General features: G+C 47.4%; 1 protein-coding gene across 1 annotated transcript in view; it reads left to right on the top strand.

Annotated features, from left to right (window-relative positions):
* The window catches only part of Creb3l2 (cAMP responsive element binding protein 3 like 2), a 118,514-nt gene that overhangs the window by 34,201 nt on the left and 61,207 nt on the right, over positions 1-23,106 (top strand). The gene's annotated exons all lie outside the window — the stretch shown is intronic.

Below are 23,106 nucleotides of genomic sequence, written 5' to 3'. Positions count from 1 at the left end.
GGCTGTCCACACACATATCTCTTTTCTTTGGCCAGGGTCACTATAACTCCCCTCCCAGTCCCTGCTCTCCTGAGTCTCTCATCCTGTTGGCGAACATCAGGGTTCTCTCGTTGGTGACCAGTGGTTCTTCCTGTGTGCTCCTCAGGTCCTAGGCAGTGTGAGAACTTGTTAGAATGGCAGAATCTCCACAGACCTAGTAAATTAAAAACCCGAAGGGTGTCCACGTTTTAGTGAGTGCTCCAGGTGATTCCGATGCACCCCAGTGGTTAAGATTTCCTGCGTCAGATTAGATGGGGTCTGTGGCTATTTATCTCTTTATTGACTCGGCCCTCATAAGTAACAGCATTTTGTTTTGGTTGTCCCTAGACGTCAAACCACTGTAAGTAGAGTGAGACATTGAATGGCATCCCCATGGTCAATTCAATTTAGATGAGTGCTCACGGTTTGTGCCAAAGTGTAGCAGATGGTAGCAGTATTCACTTGGGCACTTGAGGGCTTCTTTGTTCTTACTCCTCGGTCATGCGTGTGGCCCATGCCACCTCTTGGAGGCGTCATCAGTGCTTCCTGACACCAGGGTTCTTTGAAAGGTGATACAAGGAAATATTCCAGAAGACCTAGTAGCATTGACCCAATCACCCATGGACTTTCTTAACATATTAATGCTAGTGATATCCAGTATCTCAGTTAGGGTTCCCAAGCCTCAAAAAAATGGCTTTGCCATTGCTTTGATTTAATCATTCTATGGGAGAAGTTGAAGGCTTAAATTAGTAACGTTCTGTAAGTTTCTGTCCTGTTTTATTCTCTTTTAGTTTTTATTTTCTTATGTTACAGTGGTTGTAAGTATATTTGTGTGTGTGTGTGTGTGTGTGTAAGTATATTTGTGTGCTGTGTGTCTGAATGACAGCAGGAAGGCAGGGAGAATTTGCTCATTGGAAAAAGGTCAGTTATCTGAGAGGAAGGGGTGGTGCTGGGGTTGTGGGCGGGCTCACTCTCTTGCCCTTTGATACCTAGATTAGGGGTGCTTGCTTTCAGAGGGCCAGTATATGAGTCCTTTCTTTATCTAACTCACTTCCATAGCGGGTTAATCTCTGTAACAGATGTAGATTCTGTTCACTGCTGGTTTTCAGGTTCCTGTAACCTGAAGAAAAACGGAGAATGCAATGGCTTTGTAAGCAGTGTTTCCAGAAAATTCAGTATTGGGTTTCCTTTCCTATGACATCAGCTTCTCTCCTGCCCCTCCGTGTGGGGTTCAACCGCAGCTAGGGACAGGGATGGCGTAGGGTGGGTGCGGTGGGATGAGGTGGTGGCTCAGCACAAAGCCAGCCTTTTTGTGTATGACCTGGGTTTATGAAGTGGCTTACAATCCTCACATTTGGCAAGTCAGGAGCCTCGGTACTTCGTTCTCTGCACCGATGGCGTGAAAGGGTTAACACAGGGGGGAATATTTCCCCACCAGAACACATGGCTGGTCTGGACTGTGCTGGGAGCTGCTGGGTAAACCGAGGCTCTCTTTAGCATGGCGATGCTCCGGGGAATGTGTTTCTCCAGAAACCAGGTTGTGATGAAGTCATCTTCTGATGTCATCACTGTTCATTCTTATTTCTCTCTTTGTCTTTGAACAGATGTGCCAAATCCTGCCCTAACCACTGAGGAAAAATAGTTTTAAAAGAAAGGGTAATGAAAGGTATAAGTGTTTCTATTTTATTATTACAAAAATACACCGAGGGGCTGGAGAGGTCACTTAGTGACGTGCTGGCCTTCGTGTATAAGTATCTGAGACTGATTCCCTAGAATCCACACACAAAAAGAGTCAGGCACGGTGATATCATTTGTTAACCCAGTGCTTGAGAAGGTGGGCACAGGTGTCTCTCTGAGGCTTCTTGGCCATTCATTCCAGCCTGCTCTGCGAGTTCGAGGCCAATGAGAGATCGTGTTTTATAAAATAAGGTGTGTGGCTGTGATAGTAACACCTGAGGTTGTTCTCTGACCAACCACACATGTGCACACACAGACACACACACACACATACACAGATACACACACACACACACCACACATGTGCACACACAGACACACACACACATACATACACACACACACATACACACATACACACACAGACACACACACACACATACACACACACAGACACACACACACACACATACACACACATACACACACACACACACACACACATACACACACGCATACACACACACACATACACACACACACATACACACACATACACACACACATACACACACACATACACACACACATACACACACGCATACACACACACACATACACACACACACATACACACACAGACACACACACACACAGACACACACACACATACACACACACATACACACACATACACACACATACACACACACACATACACACACACACACACACACACACACACACACCACTTAGTTAGTAACATAAATCAAGCAATGTCTAGTCACAGGCTCCCACTGTGTCTATAATATAAGAAGAAGGGTTTCAGGAGGACCAGGAGGGACCTTGGATGAATTCCACATCCAGATATTCTAGTGTAAATATGGTTCATGAAGGATGAAGTTAGGAGAAAATTTAAATTTGGTCCGATATGAGAGAAAAAAAAAAAGAACAAGAAGGAGATGGCAGGGGCAGAGGTGGTCATGACACCGAAGATTAATCTGGAAATTTTTCCATTAATCTTAGAGTACAGAGTGTGCCCCTGAAGGCAGAGGGACTGATGCTTGTTTGAGGACAGCTGTGAGAGGAATTTGGGCTGTCAGAAGCTCGTGCAAGGAGCAGCAAGGCAAAGAGGAGGGGCCTGGAAGCTGCAACGCTGCAGTTCTGACGGATGAAAAGTTACTGGAAAACACACAGAGCTGATTGTTAAACCGGTCTTTGTGAATAGCCAGGGAGCCGGGCTAAGGTTTGCAGGGGTTTGGTGGAGTTTGTTCAGAGAGGGCAGAGTCTGGCTTAGTGCTTCAGGAGTGGGGCTTTGTAAATGGAAAACCGGAGGAGCTTGGGGAATCAGCAAGAAACATACCAGGGTATTGGAATGAGTGAGGTACAGAAGGGAAAAGGCCTCTTCATGAAAATCTGGGGGACCCAAAAAGCTGGGAGAGGCTGCCTGAATGTCCTGTTAGACTCCATGTCTCACGTCACTTCGCTAGGTACAAAACCTGGTTGGCTGGCACACCCTAAGAGAAAGTCAGTGTGCCAGGAGTGATGGGGTTTTGTGAGGTTAGGGTGGAGGGCTGCAGTTCTGGAATAGATAATTGGAGAGGACCGGATTTGTGCTGTGGTTTGTGTCCTGGACTCACAATAGTTATTCACGTGGATGAAGGTCTGGACAGGCTGCTGACATGTAGTGAGAGACGGGAAACAAACGCAGACATACATAACTTCTTAGGAAGAGGCTCATTTTATGGCAAAGCAGGGCATGGTGGGAGGAGGTGGGCTTGGTGGTGGCATGTGTTTGCGTAAGTTGGAAGAGGCAGGAAGGCCTCTTAGATATTGAAGATGGTAAAGACGTTGTCAAGGCAATGGCTGGGAAAAGAAGTTCTTAAGATATCTAACTATATGAGTGGGTGTGGGTGTGGGGTGGGGAGTTGAAGAGCCCTCATACACTTGGAGCAGAGCGAGCAAGGGAAATGGGAGGAGGGACTGGTACCTGGAGGAGGCAGAAGGGGGAAGAGGAGGGGCCTGGAGAGCAGCTGTTGGTCCTAAGTGAGGGTGGTGGCTTGGTCCTTCATGACCCTTCTCAAATGTGCGACTGGAACAGTGTTGAAGGCAGGGCCCTGGCTACCATAGGAAGTTACGTGATGCTTTAAGGTTGACTGAATGAAGCTTTGTGTTAGGTTGTTCGACTGCAAGTCTCTTAGGTCCCTCGCTGTGGGCCTCCCGCTGGAAGGGCCTGGCTTTGGGCTTGATGTTAGGTGGGGTGACGGGAAGGGAAATGGAGGGCTAGGGTTGATGGGTTTGGGTGTTAATTTGGTCACAGGGGATGGGGTGCTTTCTAGGAGTTCTATGACTCGCAAAGGTTAAGGGTCAGCTGTAAGACACTGAGCAGTGGTGGATTAGGGGGCCTTGATCTCAGTTGCTAGGATTGTTTCTGCCTGCCAGGAACATAAAAGAAGGAGCATGAGAAAGTCCAGGGACAGAGTGTAGAGACGGGTGGTCATGGCCAAGGTCTAGAGGCTGGTGAGGAGCCACTAGGCAAGAAAGAGGCGTCCTGAGGCCAAACATTCAGCCAGATGGTTAAATGCTTACCTAGAATGCTTGAAGCCTTGGGTTCTGTATCCACCATGGTGTACAAACCATTAGTTCCCCCAAAGCTTCATCTAGGTTTGCTATGCATGGTCATAGGTTCTACCTTTTGAGGCTGAGGCAGGAGGATCACTTGAGCTTCCCATCGTCCGGCTTGACCTATATATTGCAAGGTTAATTTTAAAAGGTCAAGCAGAGACAGGATAGGTCAGAGTCTGCTGGTCAAGCCTGGCGGCCTGACTTAGGAATGCGTCTGTAATTCCAGCACACTTGCAGCAAAATAGCAGGCAGAGATAAGGGAATCAGGATCAGGCTCGCTAGCCTAGAGTTTGCAGTAGAGAAACAAAGGAGACCCTGCCTTAGAAGCAAGGAGGAAGGAGAGAACTGACCTACCTGTGGGTGTAGAACAAAGGAAAAGCTTCAGTTCCCCAGGGAGCAGCAACCCCTTAAAGAAGGGCGGAGAGTTGCCAGGTGTAGAAATGGTCAGGGAGGGTAGTTGCTGTCGTCAGGAACTGTGTGTGAGAGCTGGGCACGCTGCAGGTGACACAGTTGCTACTCTCCTTTTCTCTATCCACACTGAACTATCTGTGTGTACATGCGTGCGCGCATGCACATTTAGTTTTGCCTTTATTTGTGGTCAGCTGTCTCTTGAGCTTGCATCTTCATGAGCAATCTTATAAACTCAACTCTCATTATTCCTTAGGGGCAGTATTACACAATGTAAAATTCATTAACCGTGTAATCAGACATCTGGCGGTTTAAATTCTCGCTCCCACACATTCCAACCTCGTGCTAACCCAAGTTTCGGTTTACTGCGGCACAAAATGGGTCCGATCGTATTTACCTAATGAGGTAGTTGTGAGAATTTGCAGTAAATTCGCACTGCGTTTTTTTTTTACTAGATGTTAAAAGCACCTAGTAAACTGCTTTTACTGGCATTTTGTTTGAGGGCTATAATGGGAATGTCAAGTCTGAACCGCTATAAAAGACAGGGGACGGGAACGTGGGAGAGCAGAGCACTGAGAAACCGAGGGAAGAGCGTGAAAGCCAGAAGTTATCGAGGGGTGTATTTTATCACAGTGTTTTCTGCTCTGCCTAGAAACCAGTACTAAGCTCACGTTATGCCCCCTAGGGAACGCATTGACTTTCCCCGCTGGACAGCGATGGACACGGTTCACCCAGGATAATTTAATTTGGGCTTTATGACTGATTTCCACTACCCCACTTGGCGGGGTTTGAGAAATCACTGGTTTGGTTCCCCATCTTTGAAGAATTGAATGCTATTGATGTGCATTTCTTCTGTTTATTAAATGAGTTCCTTGAATACAGGGATTTTAAGGTTTCTTTATCTATCAGATGATCTTAAGTCTCTGGCTTGGCTTGAAGTTGCTAAGAATTAATTTCATGGTTCTTTGGCGGGAGGAGAAAATCTGAGGCTAGTATACGGCTGGTTTTGCTGTTGTTGCTTCCTCTCTTTTTTTTCTCCTGTATCTCAAATCATGAGACATCTTTCTAGCTTAGAATACCCGTAAGTAATTTAACCCAAGGTTCCGGACCAGTGTTTTGGCCTGGGCTCACTTGGGTGCACTGTTCTGCCGGTCACTGCTGGGTCCTCGTATGAGTCCGCCGTTGGTGGGCAGGCAGCTGTGCTTCTAGGGTTGGCTGGCTATCAGGTCATCAGCTTGGAAGAGAGAAGAAGGGAGGGGCAGAGATTGGCCCCTCATCACCCAATAGACTAGCCCTGGCTTGATCTCAGGGCAGCTTGGACTTCTAAGAAAAAGACTGGAAATGCCAAGGACTCTGGAGACTCAGTTTCAGAAGCTGGACAGTGATAATTCCATCATGTTCTAGGACCCAAGCAACTCCAAAGGTCATTCCAGATTTAGGGAGCAGTGGGTGGGGACCCCCCTCTCCAGGGGAACAACTGCAAAGTATTAGTCCTTTTTGAGGGGGTAATTCTTTCCTCCAACAAGGATTCTGCAGACTTATTGAGCAATCAGTTGGAGTCCCTTGGAGTCTACGGTTATTTTCATTGGTTTCCTCAAGGCCTCTGTGGCGTTTTCTATTGTATTTTAGCCCTTTTTGTTTAATGCCTTGATTTCATGGCTTGGATCTTAAATGCTGCTCACATGGTAAGGGCTTAGTTGCCGGCCTGCATTATTGGGAAGCATAAGGGAGTTGGGTAATTAGGAACATGCCCTTGAAGGGGATATTGGGGTCCCAGCCACACTCACTTTCCTAGCTGCTGTGAAGTGAATGGTTTTCTCTGCCTCAGGCTTCCCCTGTATCTTGCCACTACCTTGCCACTGGCTTACAAGCAGCAGGGCCAAGAAGCCAGGTCCTGAATGACCCCTTTGAAACTGTGAGCCCAGGTAAATCTCCTCTAGTTGCTTATCACAGGCCTTTGCCATAGCAGCTGAAAGCTCACTACCTAAACAGGCATTCGGAAGAGTGAGAAGACTTTGTCGACTTTCACATCCCTCCCTTAACAGTGGGATCTCATTTGTTAAGTGGAGGATAGGGGTCTGACCCCCGCTGACCTTTCCTGGATAGCCACCCTGACAAGATGAACTTCTGTGTACTTGAGTGGTGGCCAGGATGAGTAGAGAGGTCGGCTGGGTGACCCCTCTGGAGGCTGCCCTGTGGCTCAGGAGTGGCTTATTTAGTGTCTCTGATACAAAAGATGTGGCAGGAGCCAACAGGCTCCTCCTGACGTCACTGGCTGTCCTAGAGTAGTGATAGTCAAGGCAGCAGATGCTGGGGAGATGAGTGAGTTCCCAGAATGTGGGGGCGATTTTAAATTCTCTCTAGCCATCTGATGATCTTAAGTCTCTGTGTTGGCTCTGCATTGGCTTGAAGTAGCTAAGAATTAATTTTCTGGTTCTTTGGAGGGAGGAGAAAAATCTGTATTAGTTACTGTGCTGTTGCTGAGATAAAACACCATGACCAAAGCAGTTTATGGAAGAGCTTGGTTGAGTTTACAGCTCTAGAGGGTTAGAGGCCACTGTGGTGGGACCAGCATGGCAACAGGATCAGGAAACAGAGGGATCACATCTCGAACCATAAGCACCAACGAAAGAGAGAGACAGAGAGAGCAAATTGCAAGTAGGGTAAGGCCTTGACCTCTTAAAGCTCTCCCCCAAGTAACATACTTCCTCCATCAAGACTACACTCCCTAAAGCTTCCCAAACAGCACCACCAGCTACAAACCAAAAATGTTCGAATGCCCAAGGCTATGGGGGGACATTTCTCATTCAAACCATCCCAGGGCCTTAGTGATTAGTCTCATAGTCTCACACTTGACAGGAGTTCTTTTCAACATGTATTTTACCTTAGCATTTTAACTCTTGTTACAACATTGTTTGGTTCTGTTTCTCATTGCTGTGACAAAATCCCTGGGGGAAAACAATCAACTTAGAGAAGTATTCCTGGGGATACCATCTGTTGGGAGTTACTGGTGGCAGGAGCAGGAGGTGGCAGGTCACATCGGGTCCAGTCGGGAAGCAGAGAACAGTGGACGCTGGGCCCAACTAGCTTTCTCCTTTTTGTTCGGTGCAGGACTCCAGCCTGGGGAATGATGCCACCCACAGTTACAGTGAATCTTCCTGCCTCAGTTAACTTAATCTAGAGAACCCGTCTAATCTAGAGAACTGTAGTGGGTGTGTCCGGAGGCTAGCCTAATCTAGAGAACCCTCACAGGCATGTCCAGAGGCCTTGTTTTAGGTGATATTAGACCCTAGAGTGCTAGCCCTGGGGTGAATATTGACAGTGAGGATAAAACTATCACAAAACATTAAGTTTCTCATCTCCTTGGCCGTCTATGCTTGCAGGGAGTTCTCAGTTACCTCCTGGCTCACAAACGTAACTCTATTTTTAAGGCTCCACTCCAGGGAATTGCATGAGCAAGCAGCGATGTCTGCTTCCCTTAGTGACCATGGAAGTTTGGAAAGGTGATGACAGGAAAAATCTAGAAAATGACTGACCCAGTTTAATGGGTCCTCAGGACTTCAGGGTACCAAGTATGCAGACTTTGCGGGAGAAGAGGCCCCATTGTGTGACTGTTCCCTCCTCAGGACCAAATAGTCTTTCTTCAACCTTAGGTTGCAAGCAGAAAGGTAAAGCATGGTGAACTCATCTGATATGTTTTTATTTACTGTTCTATTAATGCCTGGGCAGGGGGCAGAGATACACGTCACCTACTTGTTGTAAGCTCCCAGTGTCCCCTGTGTTGTTTGACGAAACTTGTGAAATGGATAAATTGAACTGAAAGGATTAGGAATTATCGGGGTTTCCAAAATAGTCTTTAATTTCCTAAAATGGAGAAAAATTGTCCATACTTCCTTGAGCTTAAAGGTTCATTACAAGTTAAGGCACTGGTCCTGTTGTTTGAATTGGAAACTGCCCTCCCTGCCCCGCCCCCTCCCCCACACAAGACGATGTGAAGCCCGAGTGGAGATTATAGCCTGAAAGGTGACTCTGGGGTTAGAAAACCAGGCAGCGCTGGGGGTGGCCAGGATGTGGCACAGAAGAGCAATGAAAACAATGGGGTCACGGCATTCATTAGTTTAGCAAGGGTTTATTTGCCTTCCCCTGGGGCTAGCACTGTAACCTAAGGCTTTCCCATCATAAAGCTGGGGGTGACATGGTCAGTGGCCCCATCCATGAAAAGAGGGGACCTGGGCGGAAGTGATGACTGTAGCAGGAGAAGGGATGGTGAGTTTGGGGGACACGTTGGGTGCAAAGCATCATGACTGGGGAAAGGCTGTGCTGTGGAGGTTGGCAAAGTTCTGCAGGAAGAGAAGTGAGGAAAATCATACCAGGGTTTTCCAATCCATTCCAGGATGTGTCCAAGGCGGGGAGCTTTGGTGACGTCCTTATCTCTCCAGCTGGCCAGACTGGCGTAGAGTGGAGGGGCAGGAAGAAGCAGAGACAAAACATTCTGAAAAATCTTCATGCCGGGAGGGATGGAGATGAGAATCTCTCTGTCTTTCTGTCTCTCTCTCTTAGACACACACACACACACACACACACACACACACACACACACACACACACCTTTCAGAGAAGCCCGGATGTGACAAAATGCGGTGCTGCCCATGGCCAGCAGCTGCTCTTTATCACTGCTGTCTCTCAGCCTGGACACTTCCCTGCATGAGACAGATCTTTTGTCTCTTTTTCCCCTATAAAAAGGGTGGACGCATCCTCCTAACATGGGGACGGTTTCACCTCTCCTTGTGCAGTAACGTTTTACAGGAAGCACTCAAGTCAATGGATTTAGAGTCTGCACAATGAAGAGCGAACCAAAGTAAATACTGTTGTTCTCTCGCGCCGTTTCTGTGTGGTGTAGCTCAGCTATGGCTACTTGGCTGTTCAGCATGGCGCTCTCTATGCATGGGAGGTGTGCAGAGAAAGCTCTGTGAAGGGGTCTGAGGTCAGAGCAAGACCTTTGTGGAAAGTGAGAACTCAGTTACCATTCAAAGTTAAAGTTCTTTGGGAATTAGTTCATCTCACAGAGCCAGAGGACACGCCCCAGCAGGACACACCCGTTTCTCTTGGTGAAAATGGCAGTTGGAGGGCGAGGGAGGCGGCTCAGTTGGCAGAGTGCTTCTCTAGCAAGCAGGAGGACCTGAGTGTGCTTCCCAGAACCCACATACATTTGTTGTTGTTGTTTTTGAAAACCAGGTGTGTTGGGGTGTGCTGTCATCTCAGCCCCGGGGAGCTGGAAACGGGACCAGCGGCCCAGCCTACTTGGTGAGCTTCGGACCAGTGAGAGACCTAGTCTGGCAAAAATGATTGATAGTGTCTAAGGACTCACACACACACACACACACACACACAGTGGTCATCAGATTGACAGATGACTGACAGACAGATGCTGCCCAAGAAATTGTCACTTCCTTTTCTATAATGAAAGCCGAGGTTCGAGCACGGAACTGTGTCATGCTAAGGCTGCATTCACTTGCAGTCACCATCTCTTGACTCAGTCCCTGCAGATCTGGTCAGCCACTTAGAAATCCTTGTGAGACCTTTGGGACCCCACTTTGTCATGGCACCCTCCACGTGGCACATGGCACCTGTTAGTGTAAGATGGCAGGAAAACCTGAGTCCTGCCCTCTTGGGGCTTGGCTAGTGTCTTAAATATCAAGCTGGCGATTATTTCAAGGGACTTGAAGGTCCTGCAGGTGAGAGGATAAATTATCCACATATCAAAAAAGACTGGAATCTGGCCGTGCCCTCCACATGGCCTAGGGGACATTAGTCATCCTCTTTGAACTGTTTCTTTCAGACGTTCCTAGTTTTATCTGTAACACTTCAGTTTTTCTCTAAATCTGAAGCTAAGAGAGCAGAATCCCATAGCTAAAAACTGAGCGGAATTATTTGTTAGTTTTTTCCCCTGAAATACTTTCCCTCCCTCCCTCCCTCCCTCCCTCCCTCCCTCCCTTCCTTTCTTCTTTTCTTTTCCTTTGGTGTGTATGTTTGTTTTTGAAACAACCTTATTTATGACTGATTAAAATCCTCAAGATGAACTGCACGCTGTATTAGTCGCCCTCTTGGGTTTAGGTGGGACCCATGTCTGAATCTGCGACAGATAATTTTTAGGTTCCTCATCCACCTGGTCCCAGTAGTGTTTCGTCTCTCAGCCTGGGCACTCCAGGTACGCTTTCTCTTCGCTTGCCACATGTGCCACAGGTTGACTTCTGAAGGTGGTGGGCCTCAGGGCCACAGCGGCACATCTTGGCTTTCTGAAGCATGCCGTTCCTTTCAGCATCTCGCTTCTGCCATCTAGGCCAAAGAAACCAGAAGGGAAGGCACTTCCGCTGCTTCCTGTGGATAAGCTGATAGGGGGAACTTCAAATTATGTTTTAAGTATTAAAATGCATGGATTTTTAATCCCAATTGGGAGTGAAAGTGCCAAAGAGTTTCATACATATTTCTAAGACTCTGGGTGATTTTGAACTGGTCTGTGTTTGGCTGTCAGGGCTCACGGGGTGGTGGGTGAGGTGGTGGTACTAAAGAGTTAATCACAGCGCCGTCATTGAAACTGCCCTTATCTCATGGCATTTCCCTCTACCAGTCGGCACTGGTTGTGACAAATGCCTACGAACATATGCTTTGCCTATGCCTGTTTGGTGGCTTCTCGTTCTACACCACAAGGGTGGAAAATGAGCAAGAGTTTCTACACAGTGCCTAGCGACTATGTGTTGGTGAGATTCTGAAAGGTCAGGGGCTATTGGTTGATCACAGCCATTGATTATGTTTCTTTCAAGTGTGTTAGAATGGGGCACTTCGGTTACAGTGCCTCCCTAGCATACGTGAACCCTGGGTTTGATCCCAGTGCTGTGTACAGAACCGGGTGTGGCGGTACAGCCTTGTCCCAGAATTTGAGAGATGGTGACAGGAAGAGCAGAAGGTTCAAGGTTGCCCTTGTCTGCTAGGAAGTTTGAGGCCAGCCTGGAATATGTGTGAGACCTTGTCTCAAAAAGGTGTGTTTAAATGGTGGGAGGATGGGAAAAGTTGGAGAATCTTGTTTAATGCTAATCAGGAACCTAGCCTCCTGTATCCCAGCAGAGGGGTGGGGTGCAGCTGTATTGTAATATCCCGCTGGAGCGGGGCTTCCTGCATCTGTGTTCTGCTGACCTAGGAGTGCCAAGTGGCGGTGCTGAGGCAATCTACAGCTGTTTCTCTCTTCTTTTGTATGTAGCAACTGTCTCTGGGTGTTTGGGACTGTGGGGTATACCAGGAAAGTCGGGGACAAACTGGGGCAATGGGTCACCCTACTTTCCTATCCTCCCGTCTCTCTCCTCACTCATGACCAAAAAAGGCAGGGAACATTCCAGATTTCTTTTCTCTCTGCTTTAAGAATAACTTTCAACCATGAGGGCCTTGGAGAGCTTGGCAAAAAGAAGAAAAAAAAAAACAAAGAAAGAAAAGTCTGTTTTGAGACATACACATATCCCTGGGGTACTGGAGATTCAATCCAAAGCCTACCATATGCTATGCAAGTTCTCTATGGCTGAGCTATAGGTACTCTAGATGATCCTTTTAAATAATAGGGTGCTCCTCAGGAGTTTGGGCATAAGTCCGAGCTTCCTGTGGGAAAGTGATACCCCAAGTGATGCTCCTGGCTGCTCCTGTGCCATTCCTTTCCATCCGCTGTGAGTTTCCTGACAGCTGAGGACCTCACGGGGAGAGCAGGGACTTGAGAGGTGACCCCAGCCTGCAGCTCTTGCCGGCTTCACTCCTTCCTACTAGGCAACCGTTGACCCTCTGCAGGCTGGAAAGGGTATCTCTCTGTCATCTGCCAGCTATATCTTTAGTACCGTAATCTTTTCTTTCTTTTCTTTTCTTTTTTTTTTTTTATTTTTGGATTTTTCAAGACAGGGTTTCTCCGTAGTTTTTGGTTCCTGTCCCGGAACTAGCTCTTGTAGACCAGGCTGGCCTCGAACTCACAGAGATCCACCTGCCCCTGCCTCCCGAGTGCTGGGATTAAAGGTGTGTGCCACCACCGTCCGGCTTCTTTTCTTTCTTTTTATGACAAATGGCACACAATTGAGAAAAAATGTCACGATGTGCCAAATGCTACACTTTGTCTCCTAGAATCATCTAAAGCTTTGGCTCAATTTCCATGGTCATCTTGCTTATCGAGTCTATGAGAGCATAAGAGATACCACCCCAGATCTCAGGGTCAAAGGGCAGAACTCTGGTTAGACTGTGGAGGCTGGAAATAGCAGAAGCCCAGCAAGGTGGGGTTGTTTGTGTGTATGTGTGTGCGCGTGCGTGTGTGTGTGTGTGTGTGTGTGTGTGTGACTCATCAGGACAGCTCTGTTTATTCTTCAGGCCTGCAGCTCACAAGCCCCCTCCGCTTTCTTCTCCTCCTGACAGGTTGCTAGGTCGCACTTCTGTGTGATATCCCTGGCTGGTGTGAAAGTCTCAATGATGTTTTTCCACTCAGCAAAGGTCCTCTTTGTTTGTCTACCCGCCTAGATCTCTCCTTCACTTGGTTATCTAGCTGCTGGCTGTTTGTGAGCCAGTCTGTATCAAGAGTTGTCTAGACACCATCATGAAAACAGGCTTGGATAAAACTTTTATATATATAAATCATGAGTGCTTTCTGATTAAAGTTGGCGTTAGAAATAGCTCAATGTGTATACCTCTTGTCCTTAAGGCACATGGCATTGCAACTCGGACCTTTGACAGAGATGCCACAGTGCGCCTGTAGTCAACATTCTAAGACTGTCATGGATAACCCGAGCCTCCCTTCCTCTATACCCCCCCACATTGCCTTCCTTTCAAGGAGACTCTGTTGTGAATTGCTGGCCCTTTCTAAAGAACATTGGCAAAAACCAACAGAAAATCCCAGACAACATTATTTTTACCCATCAGTGACTCGAAGCTCTGCCAGACTGGGGTGTGTATGAAACAAGAACGCTGGTGCCCCCAAGTCGGTTGTGAAGCAGGAATGTGTTATGTGGAGTGGTCATTAATCAGCCAGGTGATAAGCAGGTTTTCAGCAGAGCAACACCGGGAGCCGATCCTTTTTTAAAGCAAGTACAGTGACTTAGAGGGGCAAACTAACTCCCTAACCCTGAGCCCTGCGACTTCCCGGGGAAACAAATCATGATGCAGTCAAGAGATACCGACACTCTCTTTTCAAAGTTCTTCTTAAATGGTTGAAGGATTCTTAAACTCCCGAGCAGGGAAATAAATGACTGTGGCTGAACCCGGGGTCAAAGGAGAAAGAGATGCCAGGAAACCTTAGTATTGGTAAAGCCAGCAAATATTTACTAAGCACCTCCTACGTGTGGAATTTCCCGTGTAGGTGGGGTAGGGTCGCTGTCAAACAGGCAACAAAATGGAAGTCAGATAGGAAAGTTCAGAAGAGATAAATGCTGATTTCAGATAATGGCAATGTGGCTGATAAAATAGGGCCTGTGACCCCCGAGGAGGCGTGGGCGCTGTGTTCCTGAGCTGGCTTTGGAGATGCTCAGCTGAGAATCCGAGGGCCTGGATGGGGAACTTAGAATCAGTAGCTAGGATGTGGGGAAGGTTGTGCATTGCGGTGGGGATGGATAATAGAAATCTAGCCTCAGAGGACATGCACGTCTCATTTCCACATTTCCCAGATGGTTTTAATCACCTTTGGGGGTGGGGGAAGCCTAGCGTGGTATCAGTCACACAAATGATGATAAGAACAGGTAGATTTTTCTCATTATCGCTTCTTGCAGTGGTTATGTTCCACAAAGTCACTGGATTAGCTAACAGATAAGGAAAAATGTGGAGATTCCTGTAAGCCTCTCATGCTAGCATTATCATCAGTCAGTTGATACGGAACCTTGATTGTGTGTTCTTCTGTTTAGAGACACCTCATTCAGTGTATTCTATGGGCTTATTTACACTGGCCCATAGCCAAGAGCTCCATACCTCGCTTGAATGGAATTTATCTGTCCTGAGGATGTTTTCTGTAAAGGCCCATCATAATCTCCTTGCTTTAGGGATGACACATGGCATCGGTCACAGCTGTGCCTGGCACTGCTTCAAACAGCAACCTCCTCAAAAGTGCAAAGATGTGTAAACACGACCCTAAACAGACCCTGATGAGACGCTGCTTCCGGCGTGAGGATGGAGCCAGGCTCCCGGCGCCTGAAGTCGAGCTGCACATGGCCACTGTTTCCGTACTTTACAGACTCACAGGAGACCATGGCACTGCCACTGGTTTGGGAGGGGCGAGGAAACTGTAGCCAGCAAATGAGTCACAGATACAGAGTCTGTGGGCAGTGAAGAGTGTCCCGCTGTCCTGCTGACTGGTGGTGTGGGGTTGACAGTATGGGAAATGAATGACTCACTGTAAACATGGTTCAGGTCACAGAGGCGGATCTTGAAAACCCGGGAAGAGATAGCTAAAAAGGCTGAGGGAGCTGAAACAGCCCCTGATGTCTCAGAAGGCTTGCCTTTCATTCAGTAGGAGCTTCAGCATGTGTGAGTTTCTGCTGCGTACTAACTGCCCAGAAAATGACGCAGCTGTGAATTGACTGGAGGCATTGCCTGACTTCACCTAAAATGATGGATAGGTATTTTTCCCACTCTCCTGAGAGCCACAGATGAATCTGGATCCTTTCTTCCCGTGACCACTGTTGTCTGGTAAGACTAGACATGCTGGAAAACCGCATCTTATGTCGCCCCCACACTAGTAACATAGGCATAGTTCTCTTTTCCATTATTTAAGAATTTTGTGTGCTTGTGATGATTATGCTCCATCTGTATCCTCACCTTGAAGGATGAATTAGCTGTGGATGCTGACCTTTCATGGTGAAGAATAGAATAGCGGCAAGAAAATGGTTCTTATACTCAAGGAAATAGACTCAGTTTCCGGCTCCACCTTTGTCCTAACTGTGCCTTCGGGTCTATTGTAGAGCCTCTCTGAGCTTATATTTTCTCACTGATAAACTGACTAGGATAATTACCTAGCTCATATGTCTGGACTGAAGATTTATTCAAATAATATATCTAGCCATTTTTCTCATTGTACCCCCTTGGCAAGGTGCTTGTGGATAGCTACTTCATTGGTGGCTTATCGGCTAGACTGTGACCTTTGCCTTCCAGCTGCTCTGCCGGGAGAGGATCACTCCCAGTCACACCTTATCATATCTCGAATGTACACTGGCTTCTGCATCAGTAAACACCCAACCCAATGGCACTGTGTACTTTCTTTCTTCTAAACACAAATGTTCCAGAGTAAACATGGAGGGAGATTCCCGTAGATTTTTTTTCTGTAATCTTGAAGGAAGAGTTGCTAGGTTTTATGTGTTAGCTGTTAAGTAAGGGGCTTGGGGATGCTCACTAGCTATGATAGACAAGTGAAAGGTATGGAAAGCTCCTCCTTTGGTGTGATGCCCATCTCACCAATGGAAAAGTGCAGGACCAGGAATGACTTGAACCACAGGATCCTGACCAATAGCCAAATCTTTGAGGTACTAAACTAGAGACATAAAGATTTCCCCCTTTTATGATAATTTTGCAATTACGTGGTACTATGTGGTTAATTTTGGAGTTTGGAGCAGTACCTTACACATAAGCACATTTTCCCAAGGTTTATATTTTATTTTAAGAATCTATTTATGGTCCTGCAGATCGGCTCCAGGTTCATGGGAATGCCAGGCAAATGCTTTGTTACTGAGCTTCAGTCCTTGCCCATGAAAGTCTTTAAAGCCTGTATGTGAAGTTGGCAGGTGAGACCCAACTACCAGAGTACGTCCTAAGGTCAACCTCACAATGGCAAAGACGACAAGGTCATCAATCTCAGGCTAAACTCTACGTCCAAGTGGCGTTTCTCTCTTATCTTTGATAGCTAATATCTACAGGCAAGAAAATGGCTTTTGTTCTTGTTGGCTTGACCTGTAGATGACCTGGGGCCATGATGATCTCTGGACCCTGATGTGAGCTGGCTCATTTCTCAACAATGACAAGGAGAAGGGCTTCTTCATGGACCTATTTCGGTCACTTTCCCATGATGTGGGAAGATCCCACCACACCTCTCATTATATCTGTGTGACCTGTTCTAGTTCACACTTAAGTGAACATACACAACGTCCCATGATCATTCTGATCGTCCCTCGGATACCCACCAGTTGTTTCTGTTTAGGACACAGAGCAAAGGTGTTGCCGTGCATCCAACACATGTGTCAGATCTTACAGTCTAAAACAGTGGGCGGGTGGCAGGCTATTGTGATGAGGCTGCTTTGCAGAAGTTCATGCTCCACATCAGTTCATCAGAAAGAGTCAAACTAGCAAACCCGAGCTGGAAAACCCAAGCACACTTACACAGCCAAGAGGACCCTCTTAGGGTTTAATACTCATCTTGGTTAAGGTGAATTGACATTCCGTTTCCTAGCCAGGCATTGGTGGCGCACGCCTTTAATCCCAGCACTCGGGAGGCAGAGGCAGGCGGATCTCTGTAAGTTCGAGGCCAGCCTGGTCTACAAGAGCTAGTTCCAGGACAGCAACCAAAAGCTACGGAGAAACCCTGTCTCGAAAAATCCAAAAAAAAAAAAAATGAGACATTCCGTTTCCTTCTGGTAGTTACAACAGGTATCTGCTAGTGAGAGCTAAGTGGGGACATCAAAAACTATCTCACTTCTATTTTAGTCTTATAGAATTAGAGAGTGACAATAAGTAACTCTTGTGTTATTCCTCCCAACACACACGCATAGTGTTTCTCTGATTACCATTGAGCTGAAGCTTGGGCACTAGCTGGGGAAAATAATTGGATCCTGAATGGAGTTTTGGCAGAATGTAGTACCAGCCTCTGTAATGGATAAGCAGGCATGTTCTAGTGTCTTGCTAGGCCCTGAGCTGTGAGGCAGTTTCTTTGTACATCCAGGACTCAGTCTAGCCTTCCCAACCCATCCTGCCTTCTTTTGTATCTTCTCCGAATTTAAGACAAAGTGGACGGAGAACTGAGGGAGACATGGTGGAGGCCTCAAGACAGCGAGTAAAGCAAACATGGTTGTCAAGGGTACCTGGAGTTAGGTGTAGGAAAGGCGTTCTTCAGCTCACACCGGGACCTTGTTCCTATGTGGAGCCAGGGACCAGAGGAGAAGAACCTGGAAGAGTAGTTACATGGAGGAAGGGCTAGGAGCCTACAGAGGAGTCAGGGAGCCAGCTCAAACTGGCTGCAGGGAGACTGGTGCCCTGTCAACTTGTAGAGACAGGCGATGGAGAAAGCAGAGGTAAGGATGAGTCTTCTGGGAGCCTCAGGAAGTGAAGCTGGGCTGTGACCAGTCTGGAGTACAACATATCTTATGTTAATATGTTTCCTTTGTGCCTATCAAAAATCTCTCCTTCCTTCCTTCCTTCCTTCCTTCCTTCCTTCCTTCCTTCCTTCCTTCCTTCCTCCCTCCCTCCCTCCCTCCCTCCCTCCCTCCCCTCCCTCCCTCCCTTCCGTCCTCCCTCCCTCCCTCCCTCCCTCCCTCCCTTCCTTCCATTTTCTTGTGAACATTTTCTTTAAAAGGAAATCAATTTCTTGCTGCCTTAGGTTGTTAGGAAAACAGACCCCCCACTCCCCACATCCCCAGTTCCCCCCAGACATGGGCCAGAGCAATGCAGCAAGGAGGCTAGAGGTGAGGTTCCAGCCAGACTTACATTGTGGTCGGACTTCTCAGACGGGGAAGCGACAGGTGGGAGGCAACGTCAGGTTGAAGAGACCAGTGCTGAAGGGAGAGACCTGTTCCCTCACTCCAGGCTAGAGGGTGTCTGTGACAGCCTCCCCGAGTTGACATGCTTGTTCAGAATTCACTTTTTCTCACATAACCAAGGAGAGGTGCAGGAGTGGACAGACATGAGGCCAGATGGGGGTCTCTGAGTTTTCTGTTGTTCTGTGTATTATTAGTCTGCCTGAGATACTGTATGTAATAATGCGCCGTGGCTAGACTTGCTTCAGAGTGGGGACTTCTCACAGGTTTAGAGCCTGAGAAGACATGCCAGGAAGCCAGTGTAGTTGGATTTGGTTGAAGGCTTGATCTTGGCTTATAGAGTTTTATCGTGTTCTCAAAGAGAGAGGAAAAGGGACCAGAAGGATGACTCAGCAGGTAAACACACTTGTCACCAAGCTTGGCAACCAGAGTTCGGTCGGTTGTAGGGACTCACATGCTGGAAGGAGAGACCCAGCTCCTGAAGCCAACGCTCCACATGTCTATCCCTCCCCCATCATGTAAATAAAGGAAATTCAGAAAATCAAATTGAAGAAGGAAGGAAGGGAAGAAGAGAGGGAGGGAGGAGGAGAGAGAAGAAAGGAAGTAGAAGGGAAAGAAAAGGAAGAGAAGGAGAGGAGAAGGGAGAAGAGGAGAGAGAGAGAGCGCCAGCCAGCACACTCAGCTTTTGTGACATCGGACATTGGTTCTGGGTATTGAATTCACATCCTCACACCTGTGCAGTGGGTACTTTAGCAACCGAGCCATCTCTGCTGCTTCTTTTTAGGAAAGAACTGGTCCCATCATGAAGACCCTTCCCTGTGACATCATCTAAACCTAAAAACCTTCTGAAGGACCCATCTCTAAAATATCAACACACTGGGCTTTAGGGATCCGAAACATGAAGCTGTGGGATAATACAATTCTGTCTTTCACATCGTTACAAATGGCCACAGAAACAGCATTTTGATATACCACATTATTGTGTCTTGTTTTCTATTGGTAGACATCTGGGCATGGCTAGCTACCTCCTTTCTCAGTTCCTACCACCTTGTAGTCAGATGTCATCTGGAACCTCAGCCTTTCTGTTGCCCCCTTCTGGGTTCTCTAGCCAGCTGGAAGCTGGGTTGAGGTTTTCGTTTATATTTTTGGGTAGTTGGCCTGCCTTTTCCAGATCAGCAGGAGGGAAGTCTCCTTGAGTTGAAGACATTTTAAAAAGAACTTTCTGGTTAGGACAGCCCTAGTGTCCCAGTTAGGGTTACTATTGCTGCGATGAAAGACGGTGACCAAAGCAAGCTGAGGAAGACGGGTTTCTTGCTTATACTTCCACACTGTGGTCCATCACTAAAGGACACCAGGACAGGAACTTGACCAGGACAGGAACCTAAAGGGAGGAACTGAGGCAGAGGCCATAGATGGGTGCTACTTACTTAGCTCGATCAGCATGGCTCAGCCTGCTTTCTTATTGAACCCAGAGACAGAACCACAATGGGCTGTCCTCGTGGATCACTAATTAAGAGAAAGTCCTATAGCCGGATCTTATGGAGGCATTTTCTTAGTTGAAGCTCTCTCCTTTCAGATAATTCTAACTCATGTCAAGATTAAAACTAACCACACAGGTAGACAGGCTGGTCTCCCATTTAATGAACTCAGTCAACTAAATCAGAACCTCAATTACATCTGTAAAATGGCCCTCAGATCATAGCCTCCTTTGTCTAACCTACTCTTACTGCAGAGACTGCACTCTAGGGCAGAGACTTACTACCCAGAAAACAGGGAGCAGAGACCTGGGATCAGCTTGGAATCTGGCTCACCGCAGTAGGTGAGTTCCAGTGAGTGGCCAGGGTCTGTGTGGTGCCCTTGCTGGCAGCAGTGGGTAGGTATTTGGATGGTAGGATCAGAACTATGCTTTTAACTATTTGTTGCTGGTGGCCACTAGTCACCCTAAATACAGCTCAGAAATCTGAGCTTAACGGAAGCAATTCAGAACAGAGACTTGGATTCACACAAGAGGAAAAGTCCGTGGTAGACTGATGCTGGGAGCCCCGGTGGAGCCCTGGTGGCGCCCCCTGGAGCCTGCCTGGTGAGTAGCTGTGAAGGAAAGGGTCTGTGGCAGGGCCTGGGAATCGCTTGTGAAGAGCTTCTGACTGGAGCTGCCTGCAGGCCTGTCCTCTCACCAGAACAGCTCAGAGGTTGCAAGTCCTAATTGCTACTCATGTGGGGGAGAGAGTGAAGGGGAGGATTAGAGAGACGTTTGGTGACGTGGGGTATTACTGCTGTGCAGACTGTATTTTAAATCCACGGTGCCCAGTGGGCTCTTTATTTACTTATTTAGAAGGGATGGAATATCCAGTATCTGCCCCCTGAACAGAAGACACTGCCTAGTCAGGTATCCTCACTGTCCTTTGTTCCCTGAGGACCTTTTAAACCAGGTTTCACTTAATTCTTTTAAATAGAGTCTGTTGTTTTCAAGGTGGAAAAGGTGTTTTGTTTTGTTTTTCCTCTGCTATTACAAACTTGAAAGTTTTTGTTGCAGAAAACACAGGCCAGGAAAATTGCGTATCTGGTTTCCTCCGTAGGTACTCTCCCTTACTTTGCCATTTCTCTGCCTGTTTATCCCTTCTTCCCGGCATTTTGTAAGCAGCTTGCTCTCCTATCATTGAGAAGCTACGGGAATCCCAGGTTTCTCAATGCGTATATATGTTAGAGCTTTTTAAAAATGTGTTAACAAGTGGATTTCTGCCGCAGCATCTTAAACCGTTATGTAGACATGCTTCACGTTATTTCAGCAGTCTTCTCGGGGCCCTTTCTGTTTCACAGGAGGTTGGTGGTGGTGCAGGATGATCGGCTCCGTGAGGAGACCCAGCTCGGTGGCTGCGGTCCTGCGCGTCGATCCACTGCCCAAAGCTCGTTGGTGCCGCGAGCCTGCTGCTCGCAAAGGCCAAACTCCTGCCGTATTTGCCTTTTCCCTGCTCAGTTCCCCAGACTCCTTGCAGCGGTTTTAAATGCCTCTTTTGTGAGTTAGCAGCCCCAATAAACAAACCACTTTGTTGAATCTAGGGGTATTAACACTGCCACAGTCTCCCAGTTTGACTGTGCGTGGCAGACGTCACGAAGCAGCAGGGTGGTCCAGCTGCACCTTGGTTCCACACACAGGCTCTGTGTATGAACTCAGTGAACTGGGCTTTGTCTTCCGTTTTTTCCTTCTGAATGGGCTGCAGGGGCAGAAATCCGCTTACACAAAGGTGAGCAAAGGATGGTGGTAGTGCCTTGATTCTAAGGCTTAGCTGAAAGCCTGACTTTGCCAATAAGAAGGGCATGGCAGCATGTGGCACATGGATTCTCATGGGACATCAGGCAGGGCAGAACATGCAGTCATCAGCTCCTATATCAATCTTTTTATTTTTTATTTCTTTGAGAGTTGGTCCCACGCACACTAGGCTTGCCTCAAATTCTCTGTGGGGAGAAGGATGATCCTGAAGTTTTGATCCTCCTGCCTCAGCCTCCTGGGAGCTAGGGTTACAAGTGTGTGGTACCCAGTTTCATGTGATGCTGGAGATTAAGCTCAGGACTTGAGGCTTGCTAACTAAGCGCTCTGCCAACCGAGCAACACTCCCAGCCCAGGGTCTCCTGTGACAGTATACCTTTTTGTTTGGACTATATGGTGACATGTTTGGTTGTCACCATGATGAGAAAGGAGACTCCACGTGCATGTTGTGCCCTGAAGTTCTATTGTGTGTAGGCTAGGTCTGATGCATGGACAGCCATTTACAGCATGGCCTGATTGAGTTCCTCATGCAACTTCAGAAAGTTGGGTTTCTTCTGAGGAGTGGTGTAGAAAGCATGAAACCATGGGCTTGGATTGTTCTGGAATAAATTGTCCTGCCTCTCTTTTTCCCTCTGAGGTATTTATTCAGAGCCAAGGCTAGGGAGATGTTGGCTTTTGTAGATCAGGGAAAAGTAGTACAAGTCTTCATCTATACTTGGCCTGTAAAAGTTGAGTCATGGTTTTGTTTTGTTGATAAACGCCTTTCTGGTTGTTTGTCTCTGAGGCCAGCTGTGGGAAGGGTGGAAATAGGCCAGTACTCTCCAGCTGTTAGCTCAGCTGTCCTCAGGGGAGCAAATTCATTGCCAAGAGGCCCAGAAAAGGCCAAAGAATGGAACACTGACTCAGGCTTAAGACTTGTTTTCAGACTATATATTCCCTTAGGTGTGAGGGGAAGCTGAGGCCAACCGCATCACTACTGTCTTCTGAATGTCAGGGGGCCATGAGAGACCAGGCCCACCCTATATTTTATAATCTGAGAAAAGAGACCTAGAAAGGTTTAAGGATTCATCTGTGGTTAAAGAATCAGGCAGTGACAATATGTCTAAAACTAAAACCCTTAGATTCCCAATGAGCCATTCTTTCCAGGACACAGCAGACTTCTCGGAATTTATTAGTGAAGCTTCGCCTTTCTAAAATGTTATTTAATATTTCTAAGTATTCCCACCAAGGCATTGCATCACGATCCCATTCAAGCTGCATGTGCTCCTTAAGGCCACCGGCTACACGGTGGGAGAGACGAATGTTTTATGAGCAGTAGGCAGCTCTCCGATCATGCCGCAGTGAGCAGTTTTCCAACATTGTTTAGGCACG

This window comes from Microtus pennsylvanicus, chromosome 19 (assembly GCF_037038515.1).
Source record: "Microtus pennsylvanicus isolate mMicPen1 chromosome 19, mMicPen1.hap1, whole genome shotgun sequence".
Lineage (NCBI taxonomy): Eukaryota > Metazoa > Chordata > Mammalia > Rodentia > Cricetidae > Microtus > Microtus pennsylvanicus.
Note: the sequence above shows the minus strand (reverse complement) of the source record. Positions and strands in the feature narration are given on the sequence as shown.